The sequence below is a fragment of the Dendrobates tinctorius genome, unplaced genomic scaffold (assembly GCF_039654945.1).
Source record: "Dendrobates tinctorius isolate UK_male_01 unplaced genomic scaffold, ASM3965494v1 ptg000083l, whole genome shotgun sequence".
In the NCBI taxonomy this organism is placed as follows: domain Eukaryota; kingdom Metazoa; phylum Chordata; class Amphibia; order Anura; family Dendrobatidae; genus Dendrobates; species Dendrobates tinctorius.
The window spans coordinates 2,427,858-2,442,537 of record NW_027361751.1 but is presented as its reverse complement, the minus strand read 5'-3'; the positions used below and the strand labels follow the sequence as shown (position 1 = coordinate 2,442,537).

General features: G+C 45.6%; 1 protein-coding gene across 2 annotated transcripts in view; it reads left to right on the top strand.

Annotated features, from left to right (window-relative positions):
• The window catches only part of ZNF366 (zinc finger protein 366), a 97,305-nt gene that overhangs the window by 13,663 nt on the left and 68,962 nt on the right, over positions 1-14,680 (top strand). Inside the window, exon 1 of one of the 2 annotated variants that reach the window (XM_073584053.1) lies at positions 8,461-8,940. The exons of the other annotated variant lie outside the window; for it this stretch is intronic. The gene's annotated coding sequence lies outside the window, so the exon portion shown is untranslated. Of the gene's footprint in view, positions 1-8,460; positions 8,941-14,680 lie in introns of those variants that run through there. 2 annotated transcript variants of the gene reach the window in all.

Genomic DNA, 14,680 nt, shown 5'->3' with positions numbered 1-14,680 from the left:
TCTAGATGCTGAAATAGATTGCTACATAAATTCAGATATTTCTCACCGAGAACAGCCGAATAAATTGAGAATGCCTGAATCCAGTTGTTAAAAGATTTAACGATACCACGCTTGGATTCGTCAGCATCCAATTTTTCTTCTTTGCGCTCAAATCTAATCGGCTGTTCCCGGCGAGGAAGAAGCGAAAATAAATTAATATATTTACATTCCCAAATGAGCTCTTTCGTGGAAACCCAGTGGTGATAATTGACAAGTGAGTGCTTCTTTAATGGTGTTTTTAGGTAAGGTGCCTCTCAAATTCAGAGGATCAATAGGTAAATCGATATTTGTAGCTGGCTGGGGTGTAGGAGAAATAGCCTCACCCAGCGCTTCAGCCAGCACATTCTTCAACATTAGTTTAAGCTGACTCTGACAACTAGACAAAGACATATTTAAGCTCTCACCCTTTCCAGGATTTCTGGACGGTGTGTCTTGATCCGGCGTACAGCCTGCGCTCAAGCCCGCCATGTTAGGCGAGCGCAGCTGAGAGGGACCGCAGCAACATCATCCTCTTCTTCTTCCGATGACTCTTCTTGGTGAGCGGGCATTAATGGGGCAGATGCTGTGGGAGCAGTGTGCTTCACGGCCACCGCAGTGCTTTTACGACCGCGGTGCCCGTCTGCCCCGCTGGCTGAATCAGCTGACATACCTGGCCTTTGAAGATGACGTCGCCCGGGATCTCGCGCTAGGCTGCGTGACTTGCTCACCGCCGGGCGGTGGGACTTCCTGCTCCGCTCGCGTCCCGAGAGCCTGGAACGCTGAGGTGACGAGTCTGGAGAAAAGGCTGCCGAAGGTCTCCTGCTTCTTCCGCTGGGTTCTGGTAGGGAGGCTGATGGTAGCGGAGGAAGAGGCTGCGAGCGCAGTTCAGAGGTAATGGGGGTAGTGTCGTAAGCTGCTGAATTAGGTTTCATAGCCAAGCAGCTCCTAAGCCAGTCCACACCACCCTCCTCACCGGCTCTCGCCATGATCTGCTGAAGGAGAATGTCCATCTCTCCAGAGAATCTTCTTTTCTTCAGGAACAATTTCTTGACTGAGGAGAAAACCGCTCAGGCAGGGGTTTAAATATGCATAAATTTCACCGCCAAAACAAATCCACCAATCAGGGCCCGTTAAACCGGCGCCAATGAGGATGGATATAACCAGTCATAACCAGTTTAGTTATCGCAAAGAATAAAACCTTGACCTTATTTTGACCTCTCCCTGAGGTAAAAAAAGACCACAAAATAAATTCAAATGTGTGGAACTACGGCCTGTGTGACCATGGGACCCCCCCTTTATGCTGATGCTTTATTACCGGGGGGACTGACACAAGAGGACACAGCACATGTGAGCCACAGAAAGGCAGAGCTCCTGAGGGATAACCTCTGAATCTACTCCCATCCCGACCAAAACTCACTCAAAACTCAATTTTTCTCTTGGATCCTACTAAGGATTTGATACAGAACATTTTGAGCCCAATTTGGACTGTTTCGGATATTTACAAGCATAGATTTTTTACTTGGAACTGGAGAGACTTCAGGACTGAGGCCTAGGCTTCTTCTCGCTGCTACAGGCCTCATCTAGGCCCTGCCGGCTAATGGATTATATACAGAACTCATACATTTGTGCTATAATTACCTAGGCAGTGCCATAGTACCCGGACCTAAAGCTTTCCTTCCAGCACCACAGGAACGGCGTGAGACATAAGAGACACCGCTCTGGATTTAAAAACAACAGGGACAACCATCTGCTTCACTGGAGGCCCCACCAGGCCACAACAGGAAAATTGCCTCAGGCACAAAACACTGGACCCTCCAGCAAACAGGTACTTAACCTTAACAAATAGGGGAAAATTTCATTTAATTAATAGCAGGACCCTTCCTCCTTGGAGGATTTCACTTTTTGCTTTTAAATCCACCATTCAATGGGGCCCCTCTGGAGGGCAGCGGGAGCCATATTATAATTGCTTGTGAGAACCCTCCCCAGCCTGTGGAGCCCCTGAACGGACTGCAGGTACCTTTCTGTTTCCTGACCTTGCACATTAGAGGGTTGTATGTGTTGCCCTGTCTCCAGCTGGAGGAGAAGCCATGAGACTATAAAATCTAATATAATCCCCATAGCTGCCTCACTTTATATTTGAAGATCTAGGACTCCATCTGCTGGTCTTTTGGCAATATTGCCCACATTGAAAAATCCTTTTTTTTTTTTTCTTTTTTCACCTCCTTTTCGGACCGGCAATATTCTCTGTCGCTCAGACCTACTGGCTCACCTGCCCCTACATTTCTGAATTATTAAAGGGGTACTACAACAGAGCTACACTAGAGACATACTATGTCCTACAAAGTTTACCCCATATCCTGCTAAAATCCAACACGGAGGGCATAGACATTTCTAGTGGATTATGATAATGGAACACTAGGTCTGTCGCCACGGGCACAAAGATGCGCTCACTTTTATATGTAGTTGTCATGCGCTGACTTTCAGAATACAGGAGGTCTGTGAGCAATGCGCCCCAAAAAACCTGCCTCATCTGAAATCAACACCCGATCAATCACACAACTATTGTCTCAACGTACAAAACCAGCAAGCCACACTATGTCGGCATCAAAATCATCCTCACTGAGCTCTAAGGGCTCCCCTCAAAGGTCTCAGCTAACTGACTCGACCACCTCAACAAACATGATCCCAATGACAATGGAGGATCTTCTGGCCACCATTCAGAAAACGTTCAGAGCTGAGTTATCTTCTGCTGTGGATAATTTCACATCAACAAACTGGAGCAAGTTCAGAAAAGAGCGACCAGAATGGTGACCGGTCTGCAAACCCTGTCTTATGAGGAAAGGTTGCAGGATTTGGGAATGTTTAGTTTGCAAAAGAGAAGACTGAGAGGAGACTTAATAGCTGTCTACAAATATCTAAAGGGCTGTCACATTGTAGAAGGATCAACTTTATTCTCATTTGCACAAGGAAAGACTAGAAGCAATGGGATGAAACTGAATGGGAGGAGACACAGATTAGATATTAGAAAAAACTTTTTGACAGTTAGAGTGATCAATGAGTGGAACAGGCTGCCACGAGAAGTGGTGAGTTCTCCTTCAATGGAAGTCTTCAAACAGAGGCTGGACAGACATCTGACTGGGATGATTTAGCGAATCCTGCTTTGAGCAGGGGGTTGGACCAGATGGCCCAGGAGGTCCCTTCCAACTCTACGATTCTATGATTCTAAGACATTGCCCAAAGAACCAACGATTTGGAGAAAAGAATGGATGACACCGCTGACGCCACTGAGCATAATAGTGAGCTACTACAAGAACAAGATGCTAGACTCGAATTTCTGGAGCTTAAGTGTGAAGAATTGGAGAATCGCTCACGCCGAGGTAGGATTAGAATTAAAGGACTCTCAGAAAGTAGCTCCAATCTAATGGAAATTGCCTCGAACCTCTTTCGCACCCTTTTACCGCAGGCAGACCTGAGTTCTCTAAAAATAACCAGAATTCACAGGGCCCTGGGAGGTCCCAAATTTGATGCCTCCCCAAGAGATGTTGTCCTCAAAATGCACCATGAGGAATCCAGAGACCTAATTCTATCTGCTGCTCGTAGACTGAATAAACTACCAGGCGTTCCAGACACTGTTTCCTTGTTCCCTGACATCTGTCCGGCGACTCTAATGAGGAGAAAGGCCATGAAAGACGTAACAATGGCCTTAATTAAAGCAAATATCAAATACACGTGGGGATTCCCAAATGCTCTAATCTTCTCACATAATAATTCTACCTATTCTCCAAGAAATTGTGAAGAAGGTAGAAAAACACTGGAAAAAGCAGGCATCCCGATCCCAGACTCAGGGGCGCTACCACAGAGACCGAAGCCTTGCAGAGAATGGATAGAAGTTCACCGTACCAGACCCAATAAAACACAGCACAACAAACAGTCTACTTCTTGAGTCTGCTACCGGCGAATGTGCTGGAACAGATTCAAAGAGCAATCGAAATGCTGGGACATTGTTCTGATAAGTATTACTATTTGATGTGATTTATGACAATTTACATATAATATTGTTTTCTCCTTTCTTGTTGTTGAGCGTTGTGCCCCTGGAGTAAGTATGCCACTCCATTTTGGGCTGTTGCTGCTTCTGGCCCTACTAATAATGGGCCAGCACACTCTAGCCTGCATACCGGTCATTGGTTGTGACCATTTCTTTTGTTATTAAATTTTTTGCTACCTCCCCTCCCTCCCTTCCACTAAAAGAGTGCTGATGTCTTATAAACATGTTCCTAGATTGATAACCGACGTGAAGCTATCCACCCTGGATGTTATTATGCTAGAGATTTATTTAGACCTATTTAATTAAACCAAATGCTTAAGACACTTTCACATAATGTTAGGGGGTTCAATTCTCCGATAAAAAGAAAACGCGCCTTTATTGACTACCTGAAACATTCCCCTGATGTACTATTCCTACAGGAAACTGATTTTTCCAATAACTTATCCCCTAAATTTTTCCATAAGCTTTACTCGAGATTTTTTCTTGCCTCTCATGATAAAAAAACGAGAGGAGTCGCCACTCTGCTCCATAATTCTTTCCCATTTTTGCAGGAAGGTATGACTGTGGACACAGAGGGTAGATACATAATCCTTTGGGGCACGGTACAGGAGAAGCGACTGTCTTGTTAATTGCTATGCACCTCCGACATTACAAATGAAACCAATTAAATCTATTGCAAAATCCCTAAGGTCCATCTCCTATGATACTATCATATGGCGTGTGATTTTAACTTGATCTTAAACCCAACCCTTGATAGCTCCAATAATAATAAGAGGTCCGACATGTCAAGGAAGGATAAAGTTATACTTGAAAATATCCTCCAAGCCCATCATTTGGTTGATACATGGAGAGAAACCCATAGACAGTCAAGAGGTTACACATATTTTTTTAGGGTTTTTCATTCATACTCCAGGATAGACTGGGTTCTCACCAACTCGGAAAATATACCATCACTGATGTATTCCAGGCATGTCCCCTCTTCATGGTCTGACCATGATAGTGTACTCTCTGTAAAGTATTTAAACTGGGTGTAGCGAATACACATCTGTACACATGGAGAATGAATGAATCCTTATTGTCCGATCCTCAGACTCGACTACTGGTTGAACAGGAGCTTAATGCCTTTTTCCTCTCTAATATTACCCCTGACACCTCCATGGGTAGTGTGTGGATGGCCCATAAAAAATATATCACTGGCGTACTCATTAGGATAGCATCTCAAAAAAAGAAAAATCGTCTTCAGGAGCAACTGATTCTCGAGTACAAACTCTATAAATTAGAAACCACCAACCAGTTACACCCCTCATTATACTTAACTAAGCAAATTTATGATTTAAAACTAAAGCTAAACACTTTGCTAACGACCTTCACAGAAAGAGCAATTAGGTGGACGCAAGCGACATTTTATCGATTCTCTAATAAAATGGACCGAATGCTTGCTCGAAAATTAAAACAAAGAGCGTGTTAGGAACGGCGGAACGCACTAAATAAAAATAAATAATAAAGTGCGTTCGCCGCTCGGGGTCCACCGTGCAGTAGGTGTTACACCGCTGCTAGGTAATGACAGAGGAGCAATATGGCGGTATAATGCGCATGGGTTCAACTTCACCGAAGTGCGCAGAGTGGGCTCTGTTCACACACAGAGGCACCGCAACATAAACATACAAAAAACTCTGAGCCTGTTAGTGTCACAGGCCTCAGGTAAATGCACACACGGTATCTGGTCACAGGAGCAGGACCTAAGACAGAGTAGCTGCGTCCCTCTAGACCTACCGTGTGTGCGGCGTCGCTACTGCGAGCGCCAAGAAGGGCTGCAACTGCAGAGCGGCGTAGGACACTGCCGCTCGACGACAAAGCTAGAAAGCAAGCGCAATGTCGGACGCTAGCGCAGAGGTGCGGTGTGCACAGTGGCCTAAGGCTTGCCACTGACTGGCGCTGACTGCTGAAATAATTCCTTATCCACATACGTAATATCAGAGGGAAGGGGTTTTATAATGAGTCAGTCACCAGAATCATACATTCGTCACCATTCACACATAGCAAGTATAGTCTATACTAGCGCATGGCCGAACGGTCATGCGCGCTTTTTATAGCCGTGCGGGACCTTCAAGATCTCCGAGATGGACCAATGAGATCTGGAGCATGACCTGGGCACATGACTCCCGATCTCCAATGGGAGATCACCTCGTGAGCATGCCCAGTAGGAGCACAGAGGGACTTAGTCTCTGGAGCGGTCTGCTGCAAAGTAATCTCCTCTGCAGTAGAAAGACAGCAGGAGACCGCAGAATGTGAGGCTCTGGATTCCTGCAGAGCAGATGCAGAAACCTGACACCTAACAGAGCGAATAAACTATTTTTTCTATAAAAGACGAACAGTCCCAAAACTACCTTTAATCTCAATAAAATCTATAAAACGTTTCAAAATTACTACCAAAAAGTATACATTGATAGTGCAAATTTCTCATTGCCCAAACTGGAAGACTTTTTATCTAATGTGCCACTACCTTCCCTAACCCCGACTTACGCTGCCACATTACACTCTCCTATCTCCGAAGAGGAAATCACATCCACAAAAAGCCACCTAAAAGTTGGGAAGGCTCCGGGGCCCGATGGATTGACCGCATTATACTATAAAAAATTCTCAAACATCTTGCTTAAACATATTCAAATCTACTGCAATAACATACTAACAGGCCAAACAATGCTGCCGGAATTTTACACAGCACATATTATTGTTATCCCAAAACAAGGGAGAGACCCGTTACTCACGAAAAACTATAGGCCAATATCCCTCTTGAATGTGGACCTCAAGATCTTTTCCCCCATAATACAGTGGGGCAAAAAAGTATTTAGTCAGTCAGCAATAGTGCAAGTTCCACCACTTAAAAAGATGAGAGGCGTCTGTAATTTACATCATAGGTAGACCTCAACTATGGGAGACAAACTGAGAAAAAAAAATCCAGAAAATCACATTGTCTGGTTTTTTTCATTTTATTTGCATATTATGGTGGAAAATAAGTATTTGGTCAGAAACAAAATTTCATCTCAATGCTTTGTGATATATCCTTTGTTGGCAATGACAGAGGTCAAACGTTTTCTGTAAGTCTTCACAAGGTTGCCACACACTGTTGTTGGTATGTTGGCCCATTCCTCCATGCAGATCTCCTCTAGAGCAGTGATGTTTTTGGCTTTTCGCTTGGCAACACGGACTTTCAACTCCCTCCAAAGGTTTTCTATAGGGTTGAGATCTGGAGACTGGCTAGGCCACTCCAGGACCTTGAAATGCTTCTTACGAAGCCACTCCTTCGTTGCCCTGGCGGTGTGCTTTGGATCATTGTCATGTTGAAAGACCCAGCCACGTTTCATATTCAATGCCCTTGCTGATGGAAGGAGGTTTGCACTCAAAATCTCACGATACATGGCCCCATTCATTCTTTCATGTACCCGGATCAGTCGTCCTGGCCCCTTTGCAGAGAAACAGCCCCAAAGCATGATGTTTCCACCACCATGCTTTACAGTAGGTATGGTGTTTGATGGATGCAACTCAGTATTCTTTTTCCTCCAAACACGACAAGTTGTGTTTCTACCAAACAGTTCCAGTTTGGTTTCATCAGACCATAGGACATTCTCCCAAAACTCCTCTGGATCATCCAAATGCTCTCTAGCAAACTTCAGACGGGCCCGGACATGTACAGGCTTAAGCAGTGGGACACGTCTGGCACTGCAGGATCTGAGTCCATGGTGGCGTAGTGTGTTACTTATGGTAGGCCTTGTTACATTGGTCCCAGCTCTCTGCAGTTCATTCACTAGGTCCCCCTGCGTGGTTCTGGGATTTTTGCTCACCGTTCTTGTGATCATTCTGACCCCACGGGGTGGGATTTTGCATGGAGCACCAGATCGAGGGAGATTATCAGTGGTCTTGTATGTCTTCCATTTTCTAATTATTGCTCCCACAGTTGATTTCTTCACTCCAAGCTGGTTGGCTATTGCAGATTCAGTCTTCCCAGCCTGGTGCAGGGCTACAATTTTGTTTCTGGTGTCCTTTGACAGCTCTTTGGTCTTCACCATAGTGGAGTTTGGAGTCAGACTGTTTGAGGGTGTGCACAGGTGTCTTTTTATACTGATAACAAGTTTAAACAGGTGCCATTACTACAGGTAATGAGTGGAGGAAAGAGGAGACTCTTAAAGAAGAAGTTACAGGTCTGTGAGAGCCAGAAATCTTGATTGCTTGTTTCTGACCAAATACATATTTTCCACCATAATATGCAAATAAAATGAAAAAAAAACAGACAATGTGATTTTCTGGATTTTTTTTTCTCAGTTTGTCTCCCATAGTTGAGGTCTACCTATGATGTAAATTACAGACGCCTCTCATCTTTTTAAGTGGTGGAACTTGCACTATTGCTGACTGACTAAATACTTTTTTGCCCCACTGTAGCTAACAGGATTAATAAATGCCTACCTAGCCTTATTCAGAGGGATCAGGTTGGATTCATTCCAACAAGGCAGGCCCCAGATAATATACGTAAAAACCTAAATCTTATTCATGGAAAGAGAAGTACGGCTGATTAGGGCGCTCAGACCAAGACAGACACTTGTTTTGGATGGAAAAGAAACTTCTTCACTTGGTCATTATGTCCTTCTCTTTCCTTGTATTTTACACCCTTCTGGTTGAGCGGCTTGGTGCAGCACGGACCCAGCAGGCTTCCAACCATCCTGCAAGACCTGAAAGACGGAGGACCTGTGGTGACATCAGCATCACATGACGCCCCTTGTGACCAGCTAACCGTGGAACCTGGAAGCCAGGATGACGAAGGGTGCACGATAAGCACTGCAGGATCTGCAAACGTGGTTATGCCGGCAGCATAACCACGGTAGGTTAGTGTACTTTGTTCCTAACCTACTCTATTTGACCACTGGGTATCACACCAGGAGCGCCCCCTCCTCTCTCCTATTTTGCTTCTAAATCTTATTCATAGCGCCAACAAATGTAAAACCCCCTTAACTATACTTGCTTTAGATATAGAAAAAGCTTTTGATACCATCACATGGCCATATATGTTTAATATAATGCACAAATTGGGGATATCGCAACAATTAATCAACTCACTCAAACTCCTCTACAATAACCCATAGCGTATTTAAAACTACCCTCAACTTCTCCAGAACCAATAGTTATTCATAGGGCAACTAGGCAGGGTTGCCCCTTGTCTCCAGCTCTATTCACTATGGTAATAGAACCATTGGCACAAAAGATCCGCCTACACCCCGATATCACAGGCCAAACTATAGGTAAATATGAATACAAGGTCAGTCTGTTTGCCGACGATCTTTTGACTCTGACGAACCCACGTGTGTCCCTGCCTAATCTTATAAATACACTTAAACACTTTGAGGAAATTTCTGGTTTGAAGGTTAACGTTGATAAATCAGAAATCATGTTCCTTAATACCTCCCCTACTGAACAAATCTCAATATTAGAGAACTTCCATTTCCGCCATGCGAAGCGCTATATCACCTACCTAGGAATCAACCTTACACTATCCAATCCAAGTTATTTAAGCATAACTACACCCCTCTTCTCCAAAAACTAACGCAATCTTTATCAAAATGGTCCTCCCCGTCTCTCTCTTTTTTTAGGAAGAGTCCATTCGATTAAAATAAATATTCGGCCTATGCCATAGAGAGGGAATATGCCCAACCTTGGGATCTTAGGTCCTTGTTGCACGCAAGACTAAAGATGCTTCCAGCCAAAATCAAAAATTCTTTGATATTCCGGGATACTATTGCCACCTGGAAGACGGTGAGAAAAAAATACAAACTTCCGTTCCGAATATCTAAATACCTCCCAATGTGGAATAACATAGAATTTTTACCGGGAGTAGAGAATAAATTGTTTAAGGAATGGAGAGACAGGGGTATACAGGAGATAGCTCATCTGACTCATCCTACAGAGAACAGATGGCTAAGACAAAACGAAATAATAGAAAAATTTGATCTCCAAAAATTTCAAACGGTACAATTTGAACAGATTAGGTATCATATCATGTCCCACTTAATAGACACGCAGGCGGAGTTCACATGCAACGAGTTCGATAGAATGGTAGATGCAGCAAAAAACTTCTCGTCTATTTCAATGCTGTACAGCACGATGAGAGGGGTGCTTTTAGATAGTCATCCAGATACCTTCTATAAAAAATGGGAATCGCAACTGGAGGACAGGGCTATTGGAGACAAAATAAGGAAGGGGTGGACTAAAGCTCGCCAGTCCCTTATTAATGAAAGCTGGAGAGAAACTCAATTCAAAATAATACATAGGGCAATATACGCCTTCCAGTTTCCAAGGAGCTCTGATAAGCCAGAAAGACTCACGCAATGTCCCAAATGTAATACCCCATATACTGACTTACTTCATGGCCTGCTGACTTGCAAGCAGGTGGCAGACATGTGGGGTGCAGTTAGAAAATATATAAAGTACATATGGGATTGGGGCGATGAAATCCCGAGAGATTTGGTTTTATTTCACTACTGGGAGAAGTCCCCCGATGCTCATGTAGGGGGGGGGGGCCCCCGCAGGTCATCCACATAATCATAATGCTCATGAAAAAAATATTATTAACAAACTGGCTACAAAAGGACATGCCCACCATAAAAGAACTCTCGGGACGCCTGAAGCATGTAATGCTAATGGAGAGGTTAGAGGCAGAGAAGAGGAAGTCTTGCGAAACATCTAGATTTTTTACAAAATGGAGGCACTATATTGTGGAGCACTGTAATAAGGAGGAAATTCAACGCATAGTTGGTCCTTTCAGAGACACAACGTGGTACCACAGGGAATCCTTGGGGGGGAACACTGGGAATATTAAACCTGAACTGAAGCAAATGATTTCTGTGAGCCAAAGAAAGTCAAATACGGAGGGTCTTAGGGCCTGTGAGCGAGTAGGCTTTCCACAAAGCAAGGGAGGAAAAGGTTTTAGGGTTTTGGGGGGGGGAGAGATTGTTGGGGAGGGAAAAGGGTAGCAAGGTCAAGGTTGATCTTCAAATATGTAATCATAGGGAGGAAGTGAGACGCCAATGATTATTAGACAGACTGTTACGAGGTGTACACGTTTTCAATTATGGCTGCGAGGATGCGTTTCTCCGAACTATGCAACTATGTAACATGATATGTATCTGTGTTTTTTTTTTCTTTTCTTTTTTTTTGTTGTTAACAAAAATTTGTAATAAAAATAGAGTTTAAAAATCAAAAAAAAAAAAAAAAAAAAAGGGTCATTTTGCCTCAATTCCATTATTTGTTTCGATTTCTGCCCATTCCAGTGCCTCTGATGACTTTCAAAATGATAAACTTGCACATAACACGTTTTATCTGGAATAATAAAAAGCCCCGTATCTCTCAGCAAATTTTGTTCAGACATAAAAGACAGGGAGGAGTCTCTCTGCCAAACTTTACTCTTTATTACAGGGCGGCCCAGATTGCCCAGCTGGCTGACATGGTAGTTGTCTCTTGCAATTATAGTCTCTAAAACAAACTCTCTAGTACCTCACGTCTAGACAAAACCCTATCACATTGCATGGGTTCAGAAGTTTGTTCAAAAGGGAGCACCGCCTCTTGTGTACTTTTACGTTCACGTAAACGTCGATCAATTTGAATGGCTAATTGTGGCACCCCTGAGGCTCAATCGCCACAGAGGTACGGCACCTCCTCCTGAGGTGTGGTGCCCCACTATCCAGGTAAGGTGGAAACACCTGACCACACTCCAACACCTGCACCCCACACCACAAAGTAGTGTAGCAAAGCACCTTCAGCGGCTCCCTGCTTGAAGTATAGCAAAACACCCCTTGGTGGCTCCCTGCTTGGAACACGAAACGTGCTGGGAGGTGGGTGGAGTTTAGTTCGCACAAAAGAGCGTTAAGAGTTGAGTCATTCAGTCAGTCTTTCTTTCAGTGAGTGAGTGAAGATGTAGAAGGACAGAGTGTGAGATAGAGAAGATCACCGGGAGAGGGATGGAAGAGGGAAGCGCTGCAGCAGGCCACAGTGATCTGGGTCTGCTGGCACAGGAAAGAGACAGAGCTTGATTCTCCATTGGAAAGATGGATTAGCACGGAATGTGAGGAGAATAAGAGAACAAGGACCAGGGTTAGAGGAGAACCCTTTTCAAGTTCTATGCGCAAGGCCGGGGCCCAGTCCCCAAGGTTGTACGGATACTAATGGTCCTGCAGCAGACACCGGAGGAATAGAAGTAGTGACTTTATTCCCACACAAGACTTGGGGGCACAACAGCAACATATTAGTGAGCCGGGACTTAATAGCAAGGAGTCCCCGAAGCAGGCTACAGCTGTCTGCCGTACAAGTAGAGTTCATAGGAACATCTGACAGGAGGAACTCCAGTGTAACTCAGTACTCGGAGTACTTCACTCAAAGGCGCTATAAGAGGAGAGGTTCAGAAATGGCACATATGTTGGCGGAGTGTTGGAAGGGCCTGGCCTTGAAGTTGGCTGAGTCCCTAACCTGGAGGATACGGCGTGGAAGCGGGCACCTGTTTGCACAACAGACTGTGAGTAAAGCTTTGGAACTACATGCCCTGGTGTCCTCCACTTATTTCTGCGCCAACCTGCCCAGCACCGCTACATCCCTCACGCCTGACACTACACCATCTAAGTGTCACTTTACCTACACTGCCCTGGGACTACAGCCCTGCCTGTGGAGGGCTATAATATCACTGCTGCACCACACCATCTGTCCCAGAGGATCTGTCTGCAGCGTCGGCTTACATCTCTATTGCCGAATACCACAGGTGGCGTCACAAATCACTTATAAACTTCACTACCATCAGCACACTGAAACAATCCCTTTTACAATGGGCGCCCAGGGCCACAGGCCGGGTCCCAGCTGCCATGACATCTCCCATTGAAGCTCATCGGGCCCGGTACCGAGTACCCCACAGCCCTGGGTGTGAGGGCAACCCATTTTTGGCATCACGAACAGGATGACGAGACCCGATGCCAACGGGTTCTGTGTGCCTGAGATCTGTTGGACTTAAAACTTTTGGAAATGTGCAGAAGACCTAATTTGATAGACTGTGAGATGAATGTTAAAAATGGCCGCCGGCGCGGTGAAGTTGGGCATGATAACCTGGGTGGTCCTAAGAAAAGACCGCAAACTGTCCTGGGCCTCCCCTGTCTGAACTTCTATGCGACAGCAACATGGCCCACCCCCCGAGGGGTTCGTATACTGGCTTGGTATGGAGGAGTTGGAAGAAGACGCCACCCCCAGAAAGAGGAGCGGAAGCCAGTGGCGGGAAAAGAGCTGAGGCGGGAAGAACGCCAGAACGCCATATTGGAAGGAGAAGGGAGGAGGCCTGCGGAGCGCGAGGAGGTTGAGTTGAATCTCCCCGGCGCCATGGCTGATGGCTCCGGCCCGGCTTCCGGGATGGACTGTCAACAGCTGGAGGAGATTGCCTGGTTGACTCGCGAACTGCGGCTGAAGCAGGAGGCGCTCTGGAGGAAGAAGTGGCAGCCCGCCCTGGAGGGGTCTACACCCGTGGTACCCCAGTTACTGGTACCCGCCATCACTGCACCGGATCTCCCCCAGATGAACCCTGTAGAGCCTGCGACTGCGGCAACACCACCGGCAGCATCCCCTGCAGTCTCTCCATTACCACCGCCGCTGTGTGAAGCATTGGGAGCTGAAGCGGAGGAAGAGGAGCTCCCGCCTGGACCTGACGCGGCCGCGCAGGTCCCACCATGAACCCCCGTAGACCTGGAGCTGCTATCTGCTCCACCACTGCCGGCATCTGGACCTGCTACCCCGGTGGATACCCCTGCAGCTGCCCACCATCTCAGGCCTGCACCGGAACCGCAACACCGCCGGGAAGCACCAGGTATGTCCGTCGGCCCTGAAGTTAGGGAAGCTACTGGATGCCCGCCGGCTACAGCGGCCGGACAGGTGGTGCTGGACTTGGTTTGGGACCGGGATATCAGTCCCCGGGGGGAAACATCTGAACCCCTGACCGTGGTACCGCGGTCCACAGTGAGCAGGGGCCGGTCCCAGGAAGAGGAGGAGGAAACAGGAGCCCGATGCCAGGAGACCCTCCGCCAGTTGGCAGCCTTTACACTTGAACTATGGAGATCATAGACGCTGAGTGATCCCGAACTGTTAATGTGTATAGTTTGCACCTCTTTAGGTGCTTTCTCTTGGTTTTACATAGGAACCTGCCCTTGGAATAAGGACTACCTCGTTAGAAGGACATTTCCGGACATGATGGCCGGTCCATTGTCTACTCTTTGCACTCTTTGCTTAGTATTTTTGAATAAGAAACTAGGAAGTGAGAGTATTAATGACAGATTTCATAGGGTTTAATTGAGACAGAAATACAGTGAATGTTTTACAATGTTTGAATAAAGATGTGAGAATTGAATAAAAATATGCAGATGACGAATCAAGCAATAACGGTTGTCACTCCTAAGACAAAAGGAAAGAGGAGAGTAGAAAATGTGAAAGATAACAGAAAAGAAATGTGTTGCTAGAAAATGTGTTACTCAAGCTGATAGTGAATTTGCTTCTATAGCACTTTAAATTAGGTAGCATAACTTTAAATATAGATAGACAGTTAAATTG